At 49.9% G+C, this 21,469-nt stretch overlaps 1 long non-coding RNA gene across 1 annotated transcript in view; it reads left to right on the forward strand.

Annotated features, from left to right (window-relative positions):
* The first annotated feature begins 613 nt into the window (after window positions 1-613).
* The window catches only part of LOC140428716 (uncharacterized), a 70,122-nt gene continuing 49,266 nt past the window's right edge, over window positions 614-21,469 (forward strand). The window contains exon 1 of the long non-coding RNA XR_011948981.1: window positions 614-680. This is a non-coding gene — a long non-coding RNA (uncharacterized lncRNA). The remainder of the gene's footprint in view (window positions 681-21,469) is intronic.

Consider the following 21,469-nt stretch of genomic DNA (forward strand, 5'->3'; position numbering starts at 1 on the left):
TGCACAAGAATCCTCTCTCCCAGCTCCTGAGTCACTCTAAGGTCACCTGACTCTAACATTCACTTATATACAAATGAGACTCCTCGTGGTCAGTCGGCGAATTACAACACAACCATGATATCACTACATCCCCTTTCCTTTGAAAGAATAAATTAATAAATTATCATCAGTATATTTACATGTGATATCATTACCCTGTGAGTCTAACAGAATTAATTTTTTTCTTTAACATTTTTTCAAAACTGGTATAACAAATAGAGATATATACACAAGAACAGTAAGCATAGTATGTACAAATAGTCCAAATCCACAAATTGAGTCCATCAGGTTTTCTTCTGACTCTGGTTTATCTTCTCCAAGTTTGACCTTGGTGCTCAGAACTTCTCGATTCAATGTTCTCCTTGACATTCTCATGCTCAGGAACTGCTGAACTATCTGACATTGCAGCTGTTGTTGATTCTGATGCATATTTGTCATCCATCAGGTTGCTGTGTGATGCGACCATCAATTCACACGAAGCCAGGAGTAGAAGTAAACTGTGGCTTTAATCAACTAGAACAGTGCCTGCCTGCGACTGATCTGTTAGTGGGAGCTGCCTACAGGGCGACTGCTCTTATACCTCCCCTCAAGGGTGGAGCCAGGGGCGGAGCCCTCACAGGCCCCAACATGCTACATCATAGGTAATACCTTACAATAGTCCATGGGTGGAGCCCACATGGGCAACAGTGTATACAGATATGTATATGGTGAATTGTTACAACAATATCTTCTCTGGTTTTCAAGAGCGCGCAACAATTTCTTTTTAAAACCAACCCTTCCTCTGTCTGTACGTTGTATGAACGAGGTGCTACTTCTTCAAGTATACAATGGCTTTTCTTGACCAATTGCCTGAACCTTCTATTCTCACAATGTCATCACTACTCAGAGGTGGTAAAGTTCCAGACACTATCATCGAACTGCTTTTGTTTTGCTTTAATGTTTTGCATTTCCTGCAGTAGCCCTGCATTTTCCTCCTTCTTTTCCAAGTATGGAAATGTGGTACGCAACCTTCTATTCATGAGTAACTCTGCTGCCGATCTACCATGTGACAATGGTGATGCTCTGTAACTCAATAGTGCGAGATATGGATCAGATTGGCTGTCCATTGCCTTCTTGAACAATGGCTTGACAATATGTACACCATTTTCAGCTTTGCCATTGGTTTGAGAGTACAATGGACTTGACGTGACGTTGCCGCATTTTACAACTAAAACAAGGACCGTTGTCACTCACGATGACTTGAGGAATTCCGTGTCTAGCAAAAGTTGATTTGGTATGCAGTATTGCACTGCTTGCTGTTATGTTTGTCAGTAGAGAGCCATTTTGGGATAGTTTGAAAAATAGTCTATGATAATTAAATCATCTTTCCCCCGGAGGTGAAAGAGATCAATAGCTACTTTCTGCCATTGTGCCGAAGTTAATTCAGATATTTCCATAGGTTCTCTTGTTTGCTTGCAATGATGCTGTTGGCATGTGTCACAACACCTGACCATCCTGTCAATATCCTGGTTTATACCTGGCTTAAGTGGGTCGGTGCAGACTCGATGGGCCGAATGGCCTCCTTCTGCACTGTATGTTCTATGTTCTATGTTCTATTTACCTGGCCAGTAAACAGAGTCACGAGCTCTCCGTTTACTCTTCTCAATCCCGAGATGTCCTTCATGTATCCTCTTAAATATATCTTTGCTAGAGATTGAGGTATAACTATAGTGTTCAAACGAAGCACCACTCCATTAATGATACTGAGTTCAGATCTTATATTGTAGAACTCCATACATTGACCTCTGGGCCAGTGTGAGTTGATGTTCCTCATCACCTCTTGAAGAGTTTGATCCTTCCTGGTCTCTTCTTGGATCTCATGTAGTTTTGTATCTGATAATGGAAGTAGTTTGGAAATAGATTGACATGCAGATCTACATTTTTTTTAATAAACGTAGAGTACCCAATTCATTTTTTCCAATTCAGGGGCAATTTAGCGTGGCCAATCCACCTAGCCTGCACATCTTTGAGTTGTGGGGGCGAAACCCACGCAAACACGGGGAGAATGTGCAAAATCCACACGGACAGTGACCCAGAGCCGGGATCGAACCTGGGACCTCGGCGCCGTGAGGCAGCAGTGCTAACCACTGTGCCATTGTGCGGCCCTGGCAGATCTGCATCTTCAGCAATTTCACTACTGATATTTTGCATGGGCACTCTCGATAATGCATCTGCTAAGAACAAATATTTGCCTGGCGTGTAAATGAGATTGAAGTCACAGCGTTGTAACAACAGCATCAACCTCTGAATGAGCGGAGACATTTGGTTGAGATCATTCGTGATGATGTTAATCAAAGGACGATAATCTGTCTCAGCTGTGAAAGTCGGAAGCCTATACACGTAGCCGTGGAATTTCTCCAAGCCATATAATAATAATAATCTTTATTGTCACAAGTAGGCTTGCATTAACACTGCAATGAAGTTACTGTGAAAAGTCCCTCGTCGCCACATTCCGGCGCCTGTTCGGGTAAACAGAGGAAGAATTCAGAATGTTCAAATTACCTGACAGCACGTCTTTCGGGACTAGTGGGAGGAAACCTGAGCACCCGGAGGAAACCCACAAAGGCACAGGGAGAACGTGCAGACTCCGCACAGACAGTGACCCAAGCCGGGAATCGAAGCCTACAGCTAAACCAAGGCATTATTTTTCAATTTGAGCGTTCCAAGATTTTGGTCACTCGTTTTAATATTGGCTTATGTGTCTTGGGACATTTCACTATGTTAAAGTTGCTATATAAATTCAAGCTTTTGTTGTACTAGAGCCTTTGGTGCTGAGGATATTTGGCCTCAACCACAATCAAACCTGAAGGAACCACAACACTTGTTCTGCAAGAGCACAGAAAGTAGGAAAGCTGCTCTTGTTCTTTCATTACAATCTATTTGTGTGAGTTTGAATTTAATCAATGAAAAGGTTCCTGTGATGAATGAGAGTCATGTCAAGATGCTCCCTACTAAAGGGCAACCGCCCAATCTTTATTTGGATCCAAGGAGAGACACAGTGAAAGGCGTGCGAGATTTTTCAAAGGGGTGCATTTTACTGAGCTGGGAAATGTTAAATCGCATCAGGTTTGATAAACAGTTGGTGTGCCCTATATCTTAGATAATTGATCATGACAAACAATTGATTAATGCCTTAGCTCATGCTTTGTCTTACTGACTAACCCAATTTGACATAATTTAGTAGGTTTGACCTTTCCTCAAAATGCCAATTGATTCCATGATTGCAAGAATATTTGATTAGAATACAGTTATCAACTGGCTATTGAAATGAGTGTTGGGCTGTCACTTTGTGCAAGATGTATCAGGTTCAGTACTTAGTGGAGGATGTGTGGTGATGATGTCATTGCACCCTATCCAGCAATCCATTGTTTTTTTGGGGGAGGGACAGGAAGTGTTTCTGGCATCTGATCTAATAAACCTCAGAATGCGAGACTATAAATGACTGGTCAATGTCCTTTCACCTTTCAGCCTGCAAGCAACCAATCAAGAATATAACCCATAATAGTCATAAAAACCTGTTTAAGTGCAACATTATTTTGGAATTGGCACTTGTGTATCATACCCATCTCTCGAACCATGGGGGATTCTTGTTGTCTGTTCCATAACATTTCAGAGGACTGCACTTTCCACCATGTAAAGGAACAAGGGCAGCAGATGCATGGAAACATCTGCAAGCTCCTCTCCAGGTTACACACCACCCTTGGAACTATATCGCCATTCATTCATCGTTAAAGGATCAGAAGCCCAGAGCTCCCCGCCTGTGGGTGTATCGATGCTGAACAGGCAGCTACAATTCAAGAGGAGGCTTCCCAGCACTGTCTCAAAGACAAATAGGTGTGCTGCCCTAGCCAGCAATGCCCACAAATGTCGAATGAAAAAATGATCCCCATCACAATGAAGATGTTTTTGGCCTCTGTAGTTGGATTCTAAAGAGGAGCATTGCGCAAAGGATTTCTATCAGCTGGAGTGCCATGTTGAACTTTTATCATTATGAATGGGATTCCTTGGGCAGATCGAACCTTTCTTGGCTTGTGGAGGCATCTAGGACAAAGGGCTGTAATCTTAAAATCAGAACCAGACATTGCAGGAAATAGCACTGCTGCCTCACGGTGCCGGGACCCAGTTTCAATTCTGGCCTTGGGTGACTGTGTGGAGTTTGCACATTCTCCCTGTGTCTGCCTGGGTTTTCTCTGGATGCTCCGGTTTCCTCCCACAGTCCAAAGATGTGCAGGTTAGATGGATTAGCCATGATTAATTGCCCGTTAGTGTCCAACGGTAAAGTGAGATTGCGGGGGACTGGGCCTAGATTAGAGTACTCTATCAGAGGCTCAATCCAGACTCGATAGGCTGAATGGCCTCCTTCTGCACTGTAGGGATTCTAAGATTCCATGAAAGAAATTAGAAAAGATTGACCTGGATTCTCCATTCCGGAGATTAAGTGCTGCCGCCAGTGGAGAATCGCGGTAACTGCATGCTGCCAGCAGCAGCCCCGGCGAGGAGAAATTCAGGTCATGGAAATGAGCCAGCACAAAGCCCACAAGCAGCCCGCCTGATTCTCGGCTCCGCCGGCATTTGTTTCACTGGAGTCAGGATTCGCGTTCAGAGTCTCACAAGCTGGAACAGCTTTCAAGCGCTTCACTCAGCACAGACTGTCATTCCAGCAAAGAAGAGGGCTGCACAAAGACCAGCACCAAAGTTCCTGGATGCTCACTCGAACGCACGCTGGACACCATTGAGGAGAGGTGGCAACTCAAGCCCACTATATTGAATGAGGCCTGGGATGAGGTGACGTGGGCTGTCAGTGCTGGCAGCCTTACAAAGAGGCCCGGCATGCAATGCCACAAGAAGATGAACTACCTCATTCAAGCACCTTGGATGAGTAACCACCTCTGTGCCCCTGGCATCACTCCCATCCTCACATCTGCCCCCAATCCCCTAGGGACCAACAACACCCCACCTTCCTGCATTTCCCTTACAACCCACCCTCCACGAACACGCAACACATGTATTGTCCGCTTTGGCCAGGAGCCTTGCATACACGTGCCACCAGCTATAACCATCCCATTAAACATGTGTCCAGCAACTCTCTATGTCCTTTCCGTCTCCCCAATGATAAGGTGACCCATAATCGCAAGAGCACCAGAAGACGACAGGGGACATGCCCAATATTCAGGTCTGCACCCGCCTGAGGAAAAGGCACTGCACCACGTGGGAAGGGTGGGGAAAGGGCAATGGCTGAGATAGCAATGGCATGCGCCAAACAAGTCAGTCCGATGCAACACCGATGTCCCTTAAGCAAGTGAGTCACCCCTCTTCCATAGACCAGTCCTTCCCAAGATCAAAGCTCCTTGTCTGGGTCTCACCCTATGTCTTTGTCTTGCAGGATCCATTGGCTGGGCCATCCGGGGTTGCTGTAGCCCCATCCAGACCCTCAGAACACCCCGGCACACTATCCCAGGGAAGACACTGACATCTCAGCACTGCTTTCACCTGCACCATCCACCATCGCAGAGACTATCACCCCATGGGTAATGTTAATGATCAGGGTCCTGGGCCACCCTCTGGTGAGCACCACACACATGCTGCAGCACATCAGGTGGAGCCGGGGGCCTCCCCTCCAAGGGAGCAGACAGGTGGAGGGCTGTCCGATCCCAGGGAACAGTAGTTGTCTAGACAGATGTTATGCTTCTGGAAAAGATGATCCCAACACTGCAGCAGATGCAGAATCAGATCCAGAATCTACAGGGGGGAGTGTCAGCAACTTTCCAGCGTCTGCAAGTAAAGCTGGAGGAGTCCACCTCCAGGAGATGGTGCCGACAATGTGTGGCACCCAGGCCAACTCTGAAAAGGTGGCGACAGTGGTGGAAGGCCTGTGGCAAGACATCAGAGCCATGTGTCAGGATGTCCAAGGGTTGGGGCACATTGTGCTGTCCATGGCTAAGGGGCAGGACTGGAGAGCCCAGTCACAGGTGGACTTGTCCCAGGGGCAGATGGACATTGTTGCAGCGCTGAAGAACTTTGTCCATTCACAAAGGGGCATGGCTGATGGCATGGAGAGCATTGGCCGGGTGCTGACTGACCATAACCAGTCACAGAGGAACATGTCACAGGCACAGAGGGACAGGGCACATTTGCAGAGGGACATGACCGAGGCAGTGACGGACATGGCTCACTCGCTGAGGACCATGACCCAGTCTCAGTGTGCCATGGCTGACGGCATTGACACCATGGTTCAGACGAGGTGGGCCTCCAGGGCTGGCAGTGCCAGTGGTGTTGAGGCCTCTGGAGCTCACTCCAGCTGCCCCTCCATCTATGGAGTAGCTCGGGGCCAGCGCAACTAGGATATAGTCCCCCAATGACACTGGCGCATCTCATGGGCAGCGTGCAGAACAGGCTGACACATTATCACCTGTGACACATGAATGTCCCACATGCTTAAATCCTCATTGGGAGGGGGCGGGGCACTGGAGCAGCCGTGTGAACCCGCCTTGTATGACAGCATCCCCAGTGAGTGAGCCTTAACTGGTTCAGGCATCAGAGGCACATCTTCAGAACGCCGATGCACCGCTTGATGACTCTCCTTGGGGCTGTTTAGCACAGGGCTAAATCGCTGGCTTTGAAAGCAGACCAAGGCAGGCCAGCAGCACGGTTCAATTCCCGTACCAGCCTCCCCGAGGCGCCGGAATGTGGCGACTAGAAGCTTTTCACAGTAACTTCATTTGAAGCCTACTTGTGACAATAAGCGATTTTCATTCATTTCATTTCCTGGTTGCTGAGTGAGTGTTCTTATAACAGTTCTCCACCTTGGTGTGGAGTCTCCACACAGGTGTCATTAGCCATGCCCTTAGTCTTGTTGTCTAATAGCATCCGAGGGAGCACCTCGAAGGTGCCGGGAATCTCAGATTGCACCAGGACGAATGCGTTGTGCATGCTGCCTGGGTATTGGGCGCAGACGTGAATGATGCGCAGCTGATGGTCACAACATATTCAGGGAGTGGAAGCCCTTCTATCGATGAAGGGTACCACATGTCGAAACGGCGCTCAGAGGGTGACATGCTAGCCATCAATTGCCCTGAACCTTGGGCATGCCTGTGATGGGGGAAAATCCTGCTGGCTGGACATCTTGGTGGGCCTGATCCAGGTTGAAGGTGATGTATGCAGCTGCCTAAGACAGCGCAGATACATCTGTGCAGGGACATTTGCGAGATCCCGCGCAGGTACCCGCCTGAGCCTTGGAATGGGCAGATGCATAGAAATTGAGGGCCACCAACACCTTGAAGGCTACTGGGAGAAGGTGCCCTCCTCAATACCCCTATGGTACCATGTGCGCCACCATGTGGTATAGGTGGCACACGGTCTCCCTGGTGAACACTCTCGCCACCATGCATCCGCAACAGCGGCAGCAGCAAGGTAGATAGCGAGCAGAGCTGGTTGTAGTCCGTATTTCCAAGTATCTGCGGAGGTGAGGGGCGAGAGACAATGTCAGCAAGATGGGAAGTCCCTTGATCATTCAATGTCACCGTGTCACATGGTCACCCTGAGTTTTACTGCGGTGCCACATTCACCATGTGCCCCTCCCCCAGCCCCTTTGAGATGATGTAGTCCGCACTGCACCGCTGTCCCCATTAGTGACTGGCACCTGGCCTGTAATGTGGGAAGTCTCTATCCTCACCAGCCGTCCCTGCCAACGGGGTTATCAGTGCTGCCGCAATCAGTGTTCGTGATAGGCTCTGTGGACCCTGTCCTGTTTCTCCACTGGGGTCCATGTTAGTTTCCTCACTGGGTGAGCCTTGTGCTCTCCAGCCAAGAGGGTGCAACTGGTGAGTCTGCAATCAGGTCGCCAAGGGCACACATACCTTCATGCTTCCCTTCAAGGCCCCTTCATGGCCATGACCCCTCTCAGGTCTCACCCATTGGCACTGCCAGGGTGCCAGGGCAATACCCTCCTTTGTCCCCAACCACCCAGGGGCTCCAATGGTCTCCGAACCCCCCGGTCTGGACAACATGACCTCTTTCCATTTTTGAAAACCAATAGTAAATACCACCAGTCTTGCACTGCTATGGCGGAGGTGGAGAATCCTGGGAGCCGGAAGACTCTGCCTTCGAACAGGTTGAGCATATTTAAATGAGTTTAAAGACTCATTTAAATATGCCCATCTTGTTCACGCTCAGCGAGGGCGTGAACCAGGTTGCATCGGGTGTCGCGGGCTCGCAGTATCCCGCTCTGTTCAGCGCCTGGCTCGAACTGCGTTTGGGCTCTTTCCCGGTATTCTCCAGGAATAGAAGAAGGTGCGCCAGGCGCAACAGAGATGTAGACTCGCATCCTAATAGTCAAACCTGAGGATAGAGAATACAGTGAGATTAGTTAAAATACCGTTAATATTAGGGGACCAAGTACCCTTCACGTTGATCGGAAGCCTGAAGAAAATCATAAGGCCTCTGCTGAGGTTGCACATTGGAGCAGCAGGAATCATTCCAGTTATTTGGACTTGTAAGTTTTCTTACTGAGAGTCCCATGTGTGCAATCGTTTCTCTTCCCTTTGGAATATCAGAATGAACCCATTTGGAACCTCAGGGCCAATGTTCCATCACAATCATATGAAAACAATTTTGGCAGAAATGAGGCTTTTCTCCCTAATGCCTTTAAAAGCACATTCACTGCAAATAATGATGGATTTTGTACATTCTGGAATCTAATAACTGTCCAGATCAGTACCTGAACACATTTATCTGCAGGCCTGTAACTGACTGAAATTGTCCAGTGATGGTTTCAATTATCTTCTCCTTGTGGCTGCCATTGACCTTCTTAGTGCTATCTAACGAATTTGAGGAACATTTTTATGTATAGACCACAGACATTATCTTACTGATGTCAAACATGAAGCAGCAACATTTCTTGAACAGTAAACAGTTGCTGTCACAAGAGTCACATGCTTAAAAAGTTTACCATTATTGTGTCCAGAAATTATTCAATGTTTTATTTCCTTCAACATTTTGGAAAGGGTTTTTCTGAAACTCAAATCTCAACATTTATGTCAAATGGACAGCTTGGTAAATTGGACAGTTCAAAGAAGAGCGTGATGGATCATTCGAACAATACCAGTTCAAACAGAATAAACACAAATCTGCAACATCTAAATGTTGGGTAAAGCACCACTGGTCTCTTGTTGTTCATTCTGTCATTTCAATACTTAGGGCACAATTCTCCCCAAAGATTTCTAAGTGTGATCTCCAGTGCGAAACGAGGTGCGATTCCCGTCGGGTGATTCAGCACAATCCAGATCGCAATCCACCCACACTGAGAAATGTTTTGGGAGGTTGGGGCGAACTGTACCCTGAATAAGGGACCCAAAGATACCGGCAGGCCCAGTTCCTCAGGGATCGGGATTCCACCCTTAAGGGGCACCCCGATCTCAGGCTACTACTCCTCCCCCTCCCCTTCTCACCAACAAAGGCTACACCTGCAATCGCCAACAAAGTCCGTCCCCCCCAACCATTAGTGAGCAACACCCTATCATGGGGTCTCCAAACGCCCTCCCCTTCACGCCTCTTCATGACCTCCCCTTTATGCATCCGCTTCCTGCCCCTCCCCCCTTACAGGCTCTGCCGTCTTCAGATCCCGCCCCCGATAGGCCCTGTCCCTTGGCAGTGCCAAGGCTGGTACTGGGGCTGGGGAACTGCCCTGCCATGTCCCTGACCACCCGGGGATTACAATGGCCTCTGAACCCCCCGGAATGGTCATCACCTTTGGCCTTCATTTTGTGGAGACCAGTAGAGATTTATGCCGACTTCACTTGCGCCAGTGGGTGAGAGAATTGCAGGAGCCGGGATATTCTGGGTAGAGACAGATCCTGCTTAATTAAATGAGGTTTTAAATATGCTAATCTGATTCACAGATGGCTGGAATGGGCCAGGAGCATTTGATTTGATTTGATATGATTTATTGTCACATGTACCGAAGTACAGTGAAAAGTATTTTTCCGTGGCCGAGGGAATGTACACAGTAGACAAAAGAATAATCAACAAATGGTACATCGACAAACAGTGATTGGTTACAGTGCGGAACAAGGGGCCAAACAAAGCAAATACATGAGCAAGAGCAGCATAGGGCGCCGTGAATAGTCTTCTGACAGAGAATAGATCAGTCCGAGGGGGAGTCATTGAGGAGTCTTGTAGCTGTGGGGAAGAAGCTGTTCCTATGTCTGGATGTGCAAGTCTTCAGACTTCTGTACGTTCGGGAACTGTCTAGCGCCTGGCGCAGATGCCGTTCCGGGTCTGTCCCGGAATTTTCCCAACATAGCAGGATTTGCTGGAGAATCGGCCCCTTATTCCCATTCAGCCTTTAATGTGTCACAGTGACATGTTAGAATCACAGAATAGTACAGCGAAGGAGACCATTCGGTCCATTAGGTTACTCCTGGCTCTTTCAAAGAGCAATCCAATTAGTCCCACTCACTGCTCTTTCCCCATATCCCTTCAATACAATATTTTTTCTCCTTCAAGTACTTATCCAATTCCCTTAAGAAAGCTGCAATTGAATCTGTATCCACCACCCTAGCTGGTAGTGCATTCCAATCCTGACCACTCGTTTCTTAAATAAGTGTTTCATTATGTTTCCCCCTGTTCTTTTAACGGTCACCTTAAATCTGTGCCCTCTACTTATCAACCCCGAAGCCATTGGAAACAGTTTCTCTTTGTTTACTCTGCATAAACCTTTCATGATTTTAAAACATCTTTGACGAACGCAAATGTTTACAGCTTCAACTGTTTCATGGGCTTAAAATATCGGACACGCATAATATTGCAAGTCAAAACAAAGGATTCAGTTTCCTATTGCTGTGGTTAAAATTCGACATGCAAACCTTTACATCAAAGTTTGTTCAATTTCCTTAATTTGGGTGGTGCGAATTGTAAGTGGGTCAATTTTGAGTTTTATGTAGAGTTTGGAGGCAGTCTGCTTATGTGTTCATTCAAATCTTTTTTCTATTTGTTGAAACTCAGTGGGCGGAATCTCCGTCCAGCCACTCCGGAATTGCGGAGCGCGATTGGGCAGAGAATCACGCGTCAGCCAAAAATCGAGGTGTCCAACGGAATGCCATGCTCCGGTGCCTCGACAGAGGCGTGAATGCGTTCCGCGCCGCATGCTGGCATGGTCATGCATATTGTATAGTAAATGCCATTGGCATATCATTAACGGGCCGGCACGGCAATTTCCGGGCCACCTGTGATGTTCTGCCTCCGCCAGGAGGAATTTCGGACGGCGGGGTTCACTTGTGGTGTTTAAAATCGGAAAAGAGGTGTCGTGGCTGCTGAGGGAGAGAGACGGGGTATGAAAAGTGTCCAACATTGCTTTAGTGTGCTGACAGTTGTGCCGCTGGCCAGGGCCGGGGGAATAGCTGGGGGGCAGCCAGGAGGTGGCTGCGGGGTCAGGATGGATGGGTACAGACCACCATTGCCGCAGTCTACAAGGCAGCCATGGGGCTGTGCACGCTGCTGACTGCCCACTGTGAACTTAGCGGAACTGGTCATGTGGGTGCCACCCCCAGGCCACCCACCCCCCCCCCCCCCCCCCCCCCAAGGTGTGCTCTGGCTGGGTGAGGGTGTGTGGGGACTGGACTGCCTCTATGCAGCTCCTGTTTGTCAGGCTCTCAAGTGCCAATCATGACTCTGGAGAATCGCACGCCAGCGTTTGTTGTAATTGCACTACTTCCATGTGATGCTGGTGCTAGCCCATTAGGACGTCCTGAATCGCTCCGGGACCAGCGCTGCGTCCGTGGCTGTAGAACTCACGCGATTCAGTCCCGGCATCAGCACTTTCTGAACGGAGAATATTGGCCAATATGTATCGCAACTGCTAAAAGGGAAACCCATTGACTTCAAACTTGAAAGGGGAGCACCCCAATCCATCACCACAGAAAGAAAAACTACCCCATCCACACCACGCTAGCATGAGGGATACCCGTCCCCCTTGCCCCAGTCAGCAGCTTCATTGCCCCCTCAGTCAGAGGCATCATTGCCCCCCCACTCCGGTCAGAGGCATTATTCTTCCCCCCACAAGAGAGAAACATTTTGCTTTGGGGTCACCAAGGTGCGCTTGGCAGTACCATGTCCCTGACCACCCGTGGCTACGTAAAACCTCTGAGCCCTCATAATGCCTATTCAGATAATTAAAGGGTGGCTGCAAGCAGATCGCATTGAGGAACCCGAGGACTTTGATTTCTGAGTTGTGCCAGTTTCTTCATGGCTGAAAACAGCCTCCATCAGGCATGCTTTTCTGGCATAGGACATTGGAAAAGACCCACTATGAAAAAAAAAGGCAGACACACAGAGCACCTGGCTTTTCTAAGAAGGACTTCAGAACAAAGAAAAAGCCTTGATGAAAAAACTGTAGTTAGAAGCAACACCTGCTCAAAAGAAGAAGCAGAGTTAATGGACCATGAAGAGCTATCAAAACAAATAAAACTAATGCCTCCTTTGAAATAGCCTGCATGTGTCAATCAAGAGACTTGTAAAAGGTAATGGACTGTGACATTGAATGCAAACAATGCAGTTCCAAGCTTTTAGGCTTCTCAACAAACACAGATTTTGGCAAAGTTAAAAGAGAATGAAAGTAAATTTGGGAAAGCACTTCAAAGGTTTCCAACACATCAGAAGGAAGACTAGGGGTTTTTCACAGTAACTTCATTGACGCCTACTTGTGACAATAAGCGATTATTATTATTATTATTTTATCTTCACCTGACAGATCTTTGAAATTGACATACTGGAAGAGACATCAAAGGTTTCTAACACATCAGAGGGAAGACTTTAAACTACAAATGACAGCTCTTTGAAGCTGACATGCTGAAAGAGAGTTTAAAGATTTCTAAAGCTGCAGAAGGAAGACTTGCCACACGACCCCCATCCCAGGAAAGACCCCTGACCTCAGCTCTTCCAACCCAGCCTGAGCGCCCCCTGACCACTGCATCCCTTCCTTGAATGACCCCTCTTGGCGCACTGTAGATAAGTGTAGAGAGGGTACTCATTGCTCCCCTTCAATATGCATATCACCTGGTCCCTGCTTTTAGGGGTTCGCGCCTGGGTAACTTCCTGATGAAGGGACACTTCCTGATGGGAGGCCGCTGCATTCAAATTTAATCTCACTAATGAGATTAAAATGAATGCAAATAAGTTGTCACCCTTTTTGGGTGAGATTCTGATCACACCAGCTAGAGCAGATTAGAAGAATGGAAAGCTGATATGCACCTAGCACAAATCCCATTTCGAGGTTCTACCACAATTCTCCAGATATGGCGGGATTTTCTCTGGGCGCAACGTGGCCCGAGAATCACCCCACATGTCATAATTTCACTCATTCGCTTTTTTAGTCATAACTACTTTTGCGGAATTTTACCAAATGCTGGAATATTGGAGAGGTCATTTAGCCCCTCGAGCATGTTCTTCTATTCAATGAGATCTTGGCTGAGTGATGTGGAGATGCCGGCGTTGGACTGGGGTGAGCACAGTACAAAGTTTTACAACAGCATGTTAAAGTCCAACAGGTTTGTTTCGATGTCACTAGCTTTCGGAGCGCTGCTCCTTTACCTGAGGAAGGAGCAGCGCTCCGAAAGCTAGTGACATCAAAACAAACCTGTTGGACTTTAAGCTGGTGTTGTAAGACTTCGTACTGTATCTTGGCTGAAGGTTAGGGATTGATTTGAGCCAAGTTTTCAAGATATTAAGCGGAAGAGATTGGGTAGATACAGAGAGACTGTTTCTGCAGGTTGGAGAGTTGAGGACTTGTGGGCAGAGTCTAAAAATTAGAGCCAAACCTTTCAGGAGTGAAATTAGGAAACACTTCTACACGGACAGAAGTTTGGAACTCGCTTCCGAAAATGGTAATTGTTGCTCAATCAACTATTAATTTTAAATCAGAGATTGATAGACTTTTTTCTCAATCCAAAGGTTGAAGGGATATGGAACAAAGTTGGGTATAAGGAGTTAGATCACAGATCAGCCATTGATTGACGTCTCGAGAGGCTAACTGGCCTCCTCCTGGTGCTATGTTTCTAGAATGAGTAAATGTTAAGAGGAACCATGGGTGAAATTCTCCCGAAACGGCGCGATGTCCGCCAACTGGCACCCAAAACGGCGCCAATCAGACGTGCATCGCGCCACCCCAAAGGTGCGGAATGCTCCGCATCTTTGGGGGCCGAGCCCCAACATTGAGGGGCTAGGCCGACGCCGGAGGAATTTCCGCCCCGCCAGCTGGCGGAAACGACCTCTGTTGCCCCGCCAGCTGGCGCGGAAATGACATGTCGGGGCGGCGCATATACGGGAGCGTCAGCGGCCGCTGAAAGTTTCCCGCGCATGCGCAGTGGAGGGAGTCTCTTCCGCCTCCGCCATGGTGGAGACCGTGGCAGAGGCGGAAGGGAAAGAGTGCCCCCACGGCACAGGCCCGCCCGCGATCGGTGGGCCCTGATCGCGGGCCAGGCCACCGTGGGGGCACCCCCCGGGGTCAGATCGCCCCGCGCGCCCCCCAGGACCCCGGAGCCCGCCCACGCCGCCTTGTCCCGCCGGTAAATAGGTGCTTTACTTTACGCTGGCGGGACAGGCAATTTATCGGCGGGAGTTCGGCCCATTCAGGCCGGAGAATCGAGCGGGGGGTCCCGCCAACCGGCGCGGCGCGATTCCCGCCCCCACCGAATCTCCGGTGCCGGAGACCTCGGCAACCGGCGGGGGCGGGATTCACGGCAGCCCCCGGCGATTCTCCGACCCGGCGGGGGGGTCGGAGAATGACGCCCCAGGTCTGCAATATCACAGAAGTATTCATTAAAAATGACAAGGAACTTGGGTCATGTTTAAAATTCAGTCATGGTAAATGGACAATAGCCCAAGCAGTATGATAATAAGTGATCTACATAGTGTTAGTATGACACATCAGTTTTACCAAATGACTTAAGCTAACATATACTAACACATGCTAACAATGATGAGTCAGAGTACAGGAGGGAGATAGAGAACCTAGTGGTAAGGTGCAACGACAACAATCTCTCCCTCAATGTTTTTTTTTGATAAACAATTTTATTAAGACATTTTGGCAAAGTAAACAACAACAATATAAAACAGTGGGCAAAGGACAATCAATATAGTGCAAAAAAAAAACCCAGCTCCCCTCCTCCAAGGACCAGCCTAACTACTCCCCTAATCTACGTTACCCTAAACCACCCTCTCCCCCCCGCTGATGATTAAAGAAGTCGATAAATGGTTGCCACCTCCGGGCGAACCCTGACAGTGACCCTCTCAACGCGAACTTAATTTTCTCCAGACCAAGAAAGCTCGCCATGTCCGATAGCCAGGCCTCCGACTTTGGGGGTTTTGAGTCCCTCCATGCCAACAGAATTTGTCTGCGGACTACCAGAGAAGCGAAGGCCAAAACGTCAGCCTCTCTCTCCTCCTGGACTCCCGGGTCCTCCGAAACCCCCCAAATTTCCACCCCTGGACTCATCGCCACCCTTGTTTTCAGTACCCCCGCGAATCCCTGCCAGTACCCCCTGAGCTTTGGACATGCACAGAACATGTGGACATGGTTCGCTGGTCCTCCCGAACATCTGGCGCACCTGTCCTCCAATCCAAAAAATTTACTCATCCGGGCCACTGTCATGTGGGCCCAGTGGACGCCATTGAATTGAATCAGGCTGAGCTTAGCACATGTTGCGGACACGTTTACCCTGCTCAACGCCTCCGCCCATAAGCCCTCTTCCATCTCACCCCCGAGCTCCTCTTCCCATTTAAGCTTCAGCTCCGCGACCTGCGTCTCCTCAGCTCCCAAAAGTTTTTTATATATATCTAAGATCCTCCCCTCCCCCACCCATCCACTGGACACTACCCTGTCCTGGATCCCCCTAAGTGGCAGGCGTGGGAAGGATGGAATCTGTCTGCGTAGAAAGTCCCACACTTGCAAGTACCTGAACTCATTCCCTCTCACCTTCCCAAATTTCTTCTCCAACACCCTCATGCTTGGGAAGCTCCCTTCTAAGAACAAATCCCCCATCCTCTCAATCTCAGCCCTCCACCATGCTCGGAACCCACCGTTCATATTCCCCGGGGCAAACCGGTGATTGTCGCAGATTGGGGACCAAACCGATGCTCCCATTCCCCCCACTTGCCTTCTCCATTGGCCCCAGATCCGCAAAGTCGCCACCACTATAGGGTTGGTGGAGTACCGTGCCGGCGGGAGCAGCAGGGGCGCGTAACCAGGGCTGCCAAGCTGGTGCCCCTGCACAAAGCGGCCTCCATTCGCCCCCGAACTGACCCCGCATCCACCATCCACTTCCTTATCATAGCTATGTTGGCTGCCCAGTAGTGGTTACTAAAGTTTGGCAGCGCCAGCCCTCATGCCCCTCGGTTCCTCTCGAGCATCAATCTTCCTCACCCGCGGGGACTTTCCCGCCCACACAAATCCCATAATCATTTTATTGACCTTCTTGAAAAAAGACCGCGGGATGAAAATGGGGAGACACTGGAATATGAACAGGAATCTCGGGAGGATTGTCATTTTAACCGTCTGCACACTCCCCGCTAGTGTCAGCGGGAGCGCATCCCACCTCCGGAATTCAGCCCTCATTTGCTCCACCAATCGAGATAAGTTCAACTTGTGCAGATGGCCCCAGTCCCGCGCCACCTGTATCCCTAAGTATTTAAAACTGTCCCCTACTAGCTGTGGTGTTGGGTGTTCTAACACACAGAAGAGCCAACACAGTTGCATATGGTACAACACTTGTTTATTTAAACTTGCTATTTACAACTTGGTCTTTGCACTCTGCACGTGGGGGGCTCCCTGCTTGTGGTGTTTCAACAGCTCTTTCATGCTTCCTTCTCCCCAGACCTACTGACCTCCAGGTGTCGTGCTCGTGCTTTTTATGTGGTTGGTGTTCTTGTCTGTGATTGGTTGTGGTGTTGTGTACTCTGATTTGCCTGTTAGTGTGTCCATCATGATGTGTGTGTTTGAATATCATGACATCCCCCCTTTTTACAAAGATATGTGCCTACGTGGTAATAAATATGATCGTGACGTGAGTGCATCTAAGAGTGTGTGTGTGTCGTGTGCAGCATGTGTCTATGACGGAACTATGTACATGGGGCGATGTCGAGTGCGTCACATGAATCCAGTTGTACCATAACATAACAGAAATGCGAACGAGAGAAGAAGAAAAAAAATTTTGAACAGTTGTCCAGTCAGACGACATCTGGAACGATAAACAACAACAGGTTATCATGTAAAATTGTCCAACTTATTAAACATATGAACTGTATTATAAGTCCATTCTAATGGGTTTGCGACGAATTCGGGTTGACCGCCTTAAGGGTGGATCAAGAACCACCGGCTGCTGTGCAGGCATGGCCATGGGTGGCGATGGAAAGGGCGTGATGTGCGGCAGCTCCACAAAGTCATCCTCGGAAGCCTGTTGAGGATCTGGCGTGTTGTGTGGCTGTGAACGTGGAAGTCGGCGAAGGGCGCGCCGATTGCGGCGACGCACGGAACCATCCGGCATGCGAACCAGGAACGAGCGGGGAGCCACTTGTCGGAGGACTTCGGCCGGTGCTGACCAGCCACCATACGGTTGATGGACGCGTACTTTGTCTCCGGAGGACAGGGGGGGCAGGTCCGTCGCTCGTGTGTCGTACCGACCTTTCTGGCGATCACGCTGCAGTTGCATGTCCCGAAGAACCGCCTCATGGTCTGTTGTCGGTGCCAGGACGGAAGGTACCGTCGTCCTGAGGGAGCGACCCATTAGTAGCTGCGCTGGCGAGAGGCCCGTGGATAACGGGGCCGATCGATAGGCCAGCAAGGCAAGGTTAAAGTCCGATCCGGCATCAGCCGCCTTGCACAGGAGCCGCTTTGCGATGTGGACACCCTTTTCAGCCTTCCCGTTCGATTGTGGATGCAGAGGGCTGGATGTCACATGAGTGAAACCATATGCTGCGGCAAAGGACGACCATTCACGGCTGGCAAAACAAGGTCCATTGTCTGACATGACAGTCCTTGGAATGCCATGGCGAGCAAACGTTTCCTTGCAGGCCCCAATGACTGCGGACGACGTCAGATCATGGAGAGGCATGACTTCCGGGTAGTTTGAGAAGTAGTCTATAATAACAATGTAATCTCTGCCGAGCGCGTGAAATAGGTCAACACCCACCTTCGCCCAGGGGGACGTCACCATCTCGTGTGGTAGAAGTGTTTCCGGAGGTTGCGCCGGCTGAAACCTCTGACAGGTTGTGCAGTTGAGCACCATGTTGGCTATGTCTTCATTAATACCCGGCCAATATACCGCCGCCCGGGCCCTTCGTCTGCATTTTTCGACACCCAAGTGGCCTTCGTGTAGTTGACGAAGAATCATCTGGCGCACACTGTGTGGAATGACGATCCTATGCGATTTCATAAGGACCCCGTCTATATTGGTGAGATCATCTCGCACATTGTAAAACTGGGGGCACTGCCCTTTTAGCCACCCTTCCGTCATGTGGCGCATCACTCGCTGCAGCAGAGGGTCAGTCGCCGTCTCTGCGCGTATGTGGGCCAGACAAGGATCATCAGCTGGCATATTTGCTGCTGTCAGAGTCACGTGTGCCTCAATTTGACGCACGAACCCCTCCGCATCTGGTGGTGTGCTCACTGCTCGGGAAAGAGTGTCCGCCACTATGAGTTCCTTCCCCGGAGTGTAGATCAGTTCAAAATCGTACCTCCTGAGTTTGAGTAAGATGCGCTGGAGGCGAGGAGTCATGTCGTTCAGGTCTTTGTTAATGATGTTGACCAGGGGGCGGTGGTCAGTTTCGACCGTGAATCGTGGCAGGCCATACACATAGTCGTGGAACTTGTCCAGTCCAGTTAACAAGCCCAGGCATTCTTTTTCGATTTGCGCGTAGCGCTGTTCGGTAGGGGTCATGGCTCGTGAGGCATACGCAACCGGGGCCCATGATGACGTGCTGTCTTTTTGCAGGAGTACCGCTCCAATACCAGATTGGCTGGCGTCTGTTGAGATCTTTGTAGGGCGAGTCGCGTCAAAGAAGGCCAGCACTGGTGCCGTGACCAGTTTGTGCTTGAGCTCCTCCCATTCCTGCTGATGCGACTGGTGCCAGTTGAATTCCGTCGATTTTTTTACGAGATGGCGCATGTTTGTTGTATGAGAAGCCAGGTTGGGAATGAACTTCCCAAGGAAGTTGACCATGCCCAGGAATCTTAAGACAGCCTTCTTGTCAGCCGGTCGTGGCATGGCTGTGATGGCGCTAACCTTGTCTGCATCGGGACGGACCCCGGACCTTGAGATGTGGTCCCCGAGGAATTTCAGCTCCGTCTGGCCGAAAGCACACTTCGCACGGTTGAGACGCAGGCCATTTTGCCGTATGCGGGTGAAGACACGTCGAAGACGATGCATGTGTTCCTGCGGAGTGGTGGACCAAATGATGATATCGTCCACATATACACGTACCCCTTCGATGCCTTCCATCATCTGCTCCATAATGCGGTGGAATACTTCAGATGCCGAAATGATGCCGAATGGCATCCGGTTGTAGCAGAATCTGCCAAAAGGGGTGTTGAATGTGCATAGTCTTCGGCTGGCCGGGTCCAGTTGGATCTGCCAGAATCCTTTGGACGCATCCAATTTAGTGAATATGTTGGCTCGCGCCATCTCGCTGGTGAGGTCTTCTCGTTTTGGGATGGGATAGTGTTCCCGCATGATGTTGTTGTTCAGATCTTTTGGATCTATACATATACGGAGCTCGCCAGAGGGCTTCTTTACACAGACCATGGAGCTGACCCATGGCGTGGGCTCCGTGACCTTGGATAGGACCCCTTGGTCCTGAAGAATCTGCAGTTGTGCCTTGAGGCGGTCTTTGAGAGGCGCAGGAACCCTGCGAGGTGCGTGAACGACAGGGATGGCGTCCGGTCTGAGTCGAATCTTGTACGTGTGTGGCAATGTCCCCATGCCTTCAAAAACCTCCTGGTTGTGAGCGAGGAGGGAATGGAGATTCGCGTGGAACTCAGCATCCGGGAAGTCGGATATCTCATCTGGAGAGAGAGACATGATGCGCTGTACCAGGTGAAGGACCTTACACGCTTGTGCGCCCAGTAACGAGTCCTTTGATGAGCCCACAACTTCGAAGGGGAGTGTGGCCGTGTACCTCTTGTGAGTCACCTGTAGCTGGCAAGATCCTACGGACGGGATAACGTTCCCGTTATAGTCAACCATCTTAAGCCGGGATGGTGTGATGAGTGGTTTGACCTTCATGGCCTGGACTGCAGAGTAAGCAATCAGGTTGGCGGATGCGCCGGTGTCCAGACGGAAGGCGACGCGCGATCGGTTGACCGTCAGGGTGGCACACCACTCATCGTCTGGATTGATGGCATTGACCTTATTGACATCAATGACGGCAACTCTGAAGTCATCCTGGTCATCTGCATCACTTAACTGGAAGTCTTGATGCGTGGGCTGGACGGTCCTGACTCGTGTGCGAGGTTGTCGAGGATGCGCCGGATCCATGGGTTGAGCCGCACGACAGCGGGCTGCGTAGTGGCCTATCATGGCACATCTGTTGCACTGTTGGTATTTTGCAGGACATTGCCCTTTTAAGTGTAGACCTCCACACTTGCTGCACGTCATGACGTCACGGCGTTCGTTGCGCCACTGCGCATGCGCAGTGCGATCTTGCGGTGGGCGCGCCTGCGCAGTGCGTCCCTCGTTGTGGCCGTTATTCTTGGCGCGCACCTGCGCGGGAGACCGCGAAAAGCGCGGGAAGCGGCCGCTGTCGTCCGGGCCGTGGGGCGGGAAGAAATCGACGGCCTGGATGCGTTCAACGTCGTGGGCGGCCTGGCTTGCCGATTCGACGGCTGGGGACCCCCTCCGTGCCAACTCGGACGCCTGAAATCGGGCAAAACGGCAGGTCGCATTTTCATGGAGGACACAGGCTTCCACAGCAGACGCTAAGGTGAGGCTCTTTATTTTAAGAAGCTGCTGGCGTAGGCCACTGGAGGCAACGCCAAAAACAATCTGGTCCCTGATCATGGACTCTGTGGTGGTGCCGTAACCGCAGGACTGCGCTAGAATCCGGAGGTGCGTCAAAAAGGGTTGAAAAAGCTCCTCCTTACCTTGCAGGCGTTGCTGAAAGATGTATCTTTCGAAAGTTTCGTTTACTTCAGTTTGAAAGTGCTGGTCCATTTTGAGGATGACCGTGTCATATTTGGCCTGGTTTTCGCCTTCCTCGAACACCAGTGAATTAAAGACATCATTTGGGTGGGGGCCTGCGTAGAAGAGGAGCATTGCAATCTTCGAATCATCCGAGACATTCTGTTTTTCGGTGGCACGGATGTACAGGTCAAATCGCTGCCTGTAGAGCTTCCAGTTGGTGCCTA

This window comes from Scyliorhinus torazame, chromosome 1 (assembly GCF_047496885.1).
Source record: "Scyliorhinus torazame isolate Kashiwa2021f chromosome 1, sScyTor2.1, whole genome shotgun sequence".
Taxonomy (NCBI): Eukaryota; Metazoa; Chordata; class Chondrichthyes; order Carcharhiniformes; family Scyliorhinidae; genus Scyliorhinus; species Scyliorhinus torazame.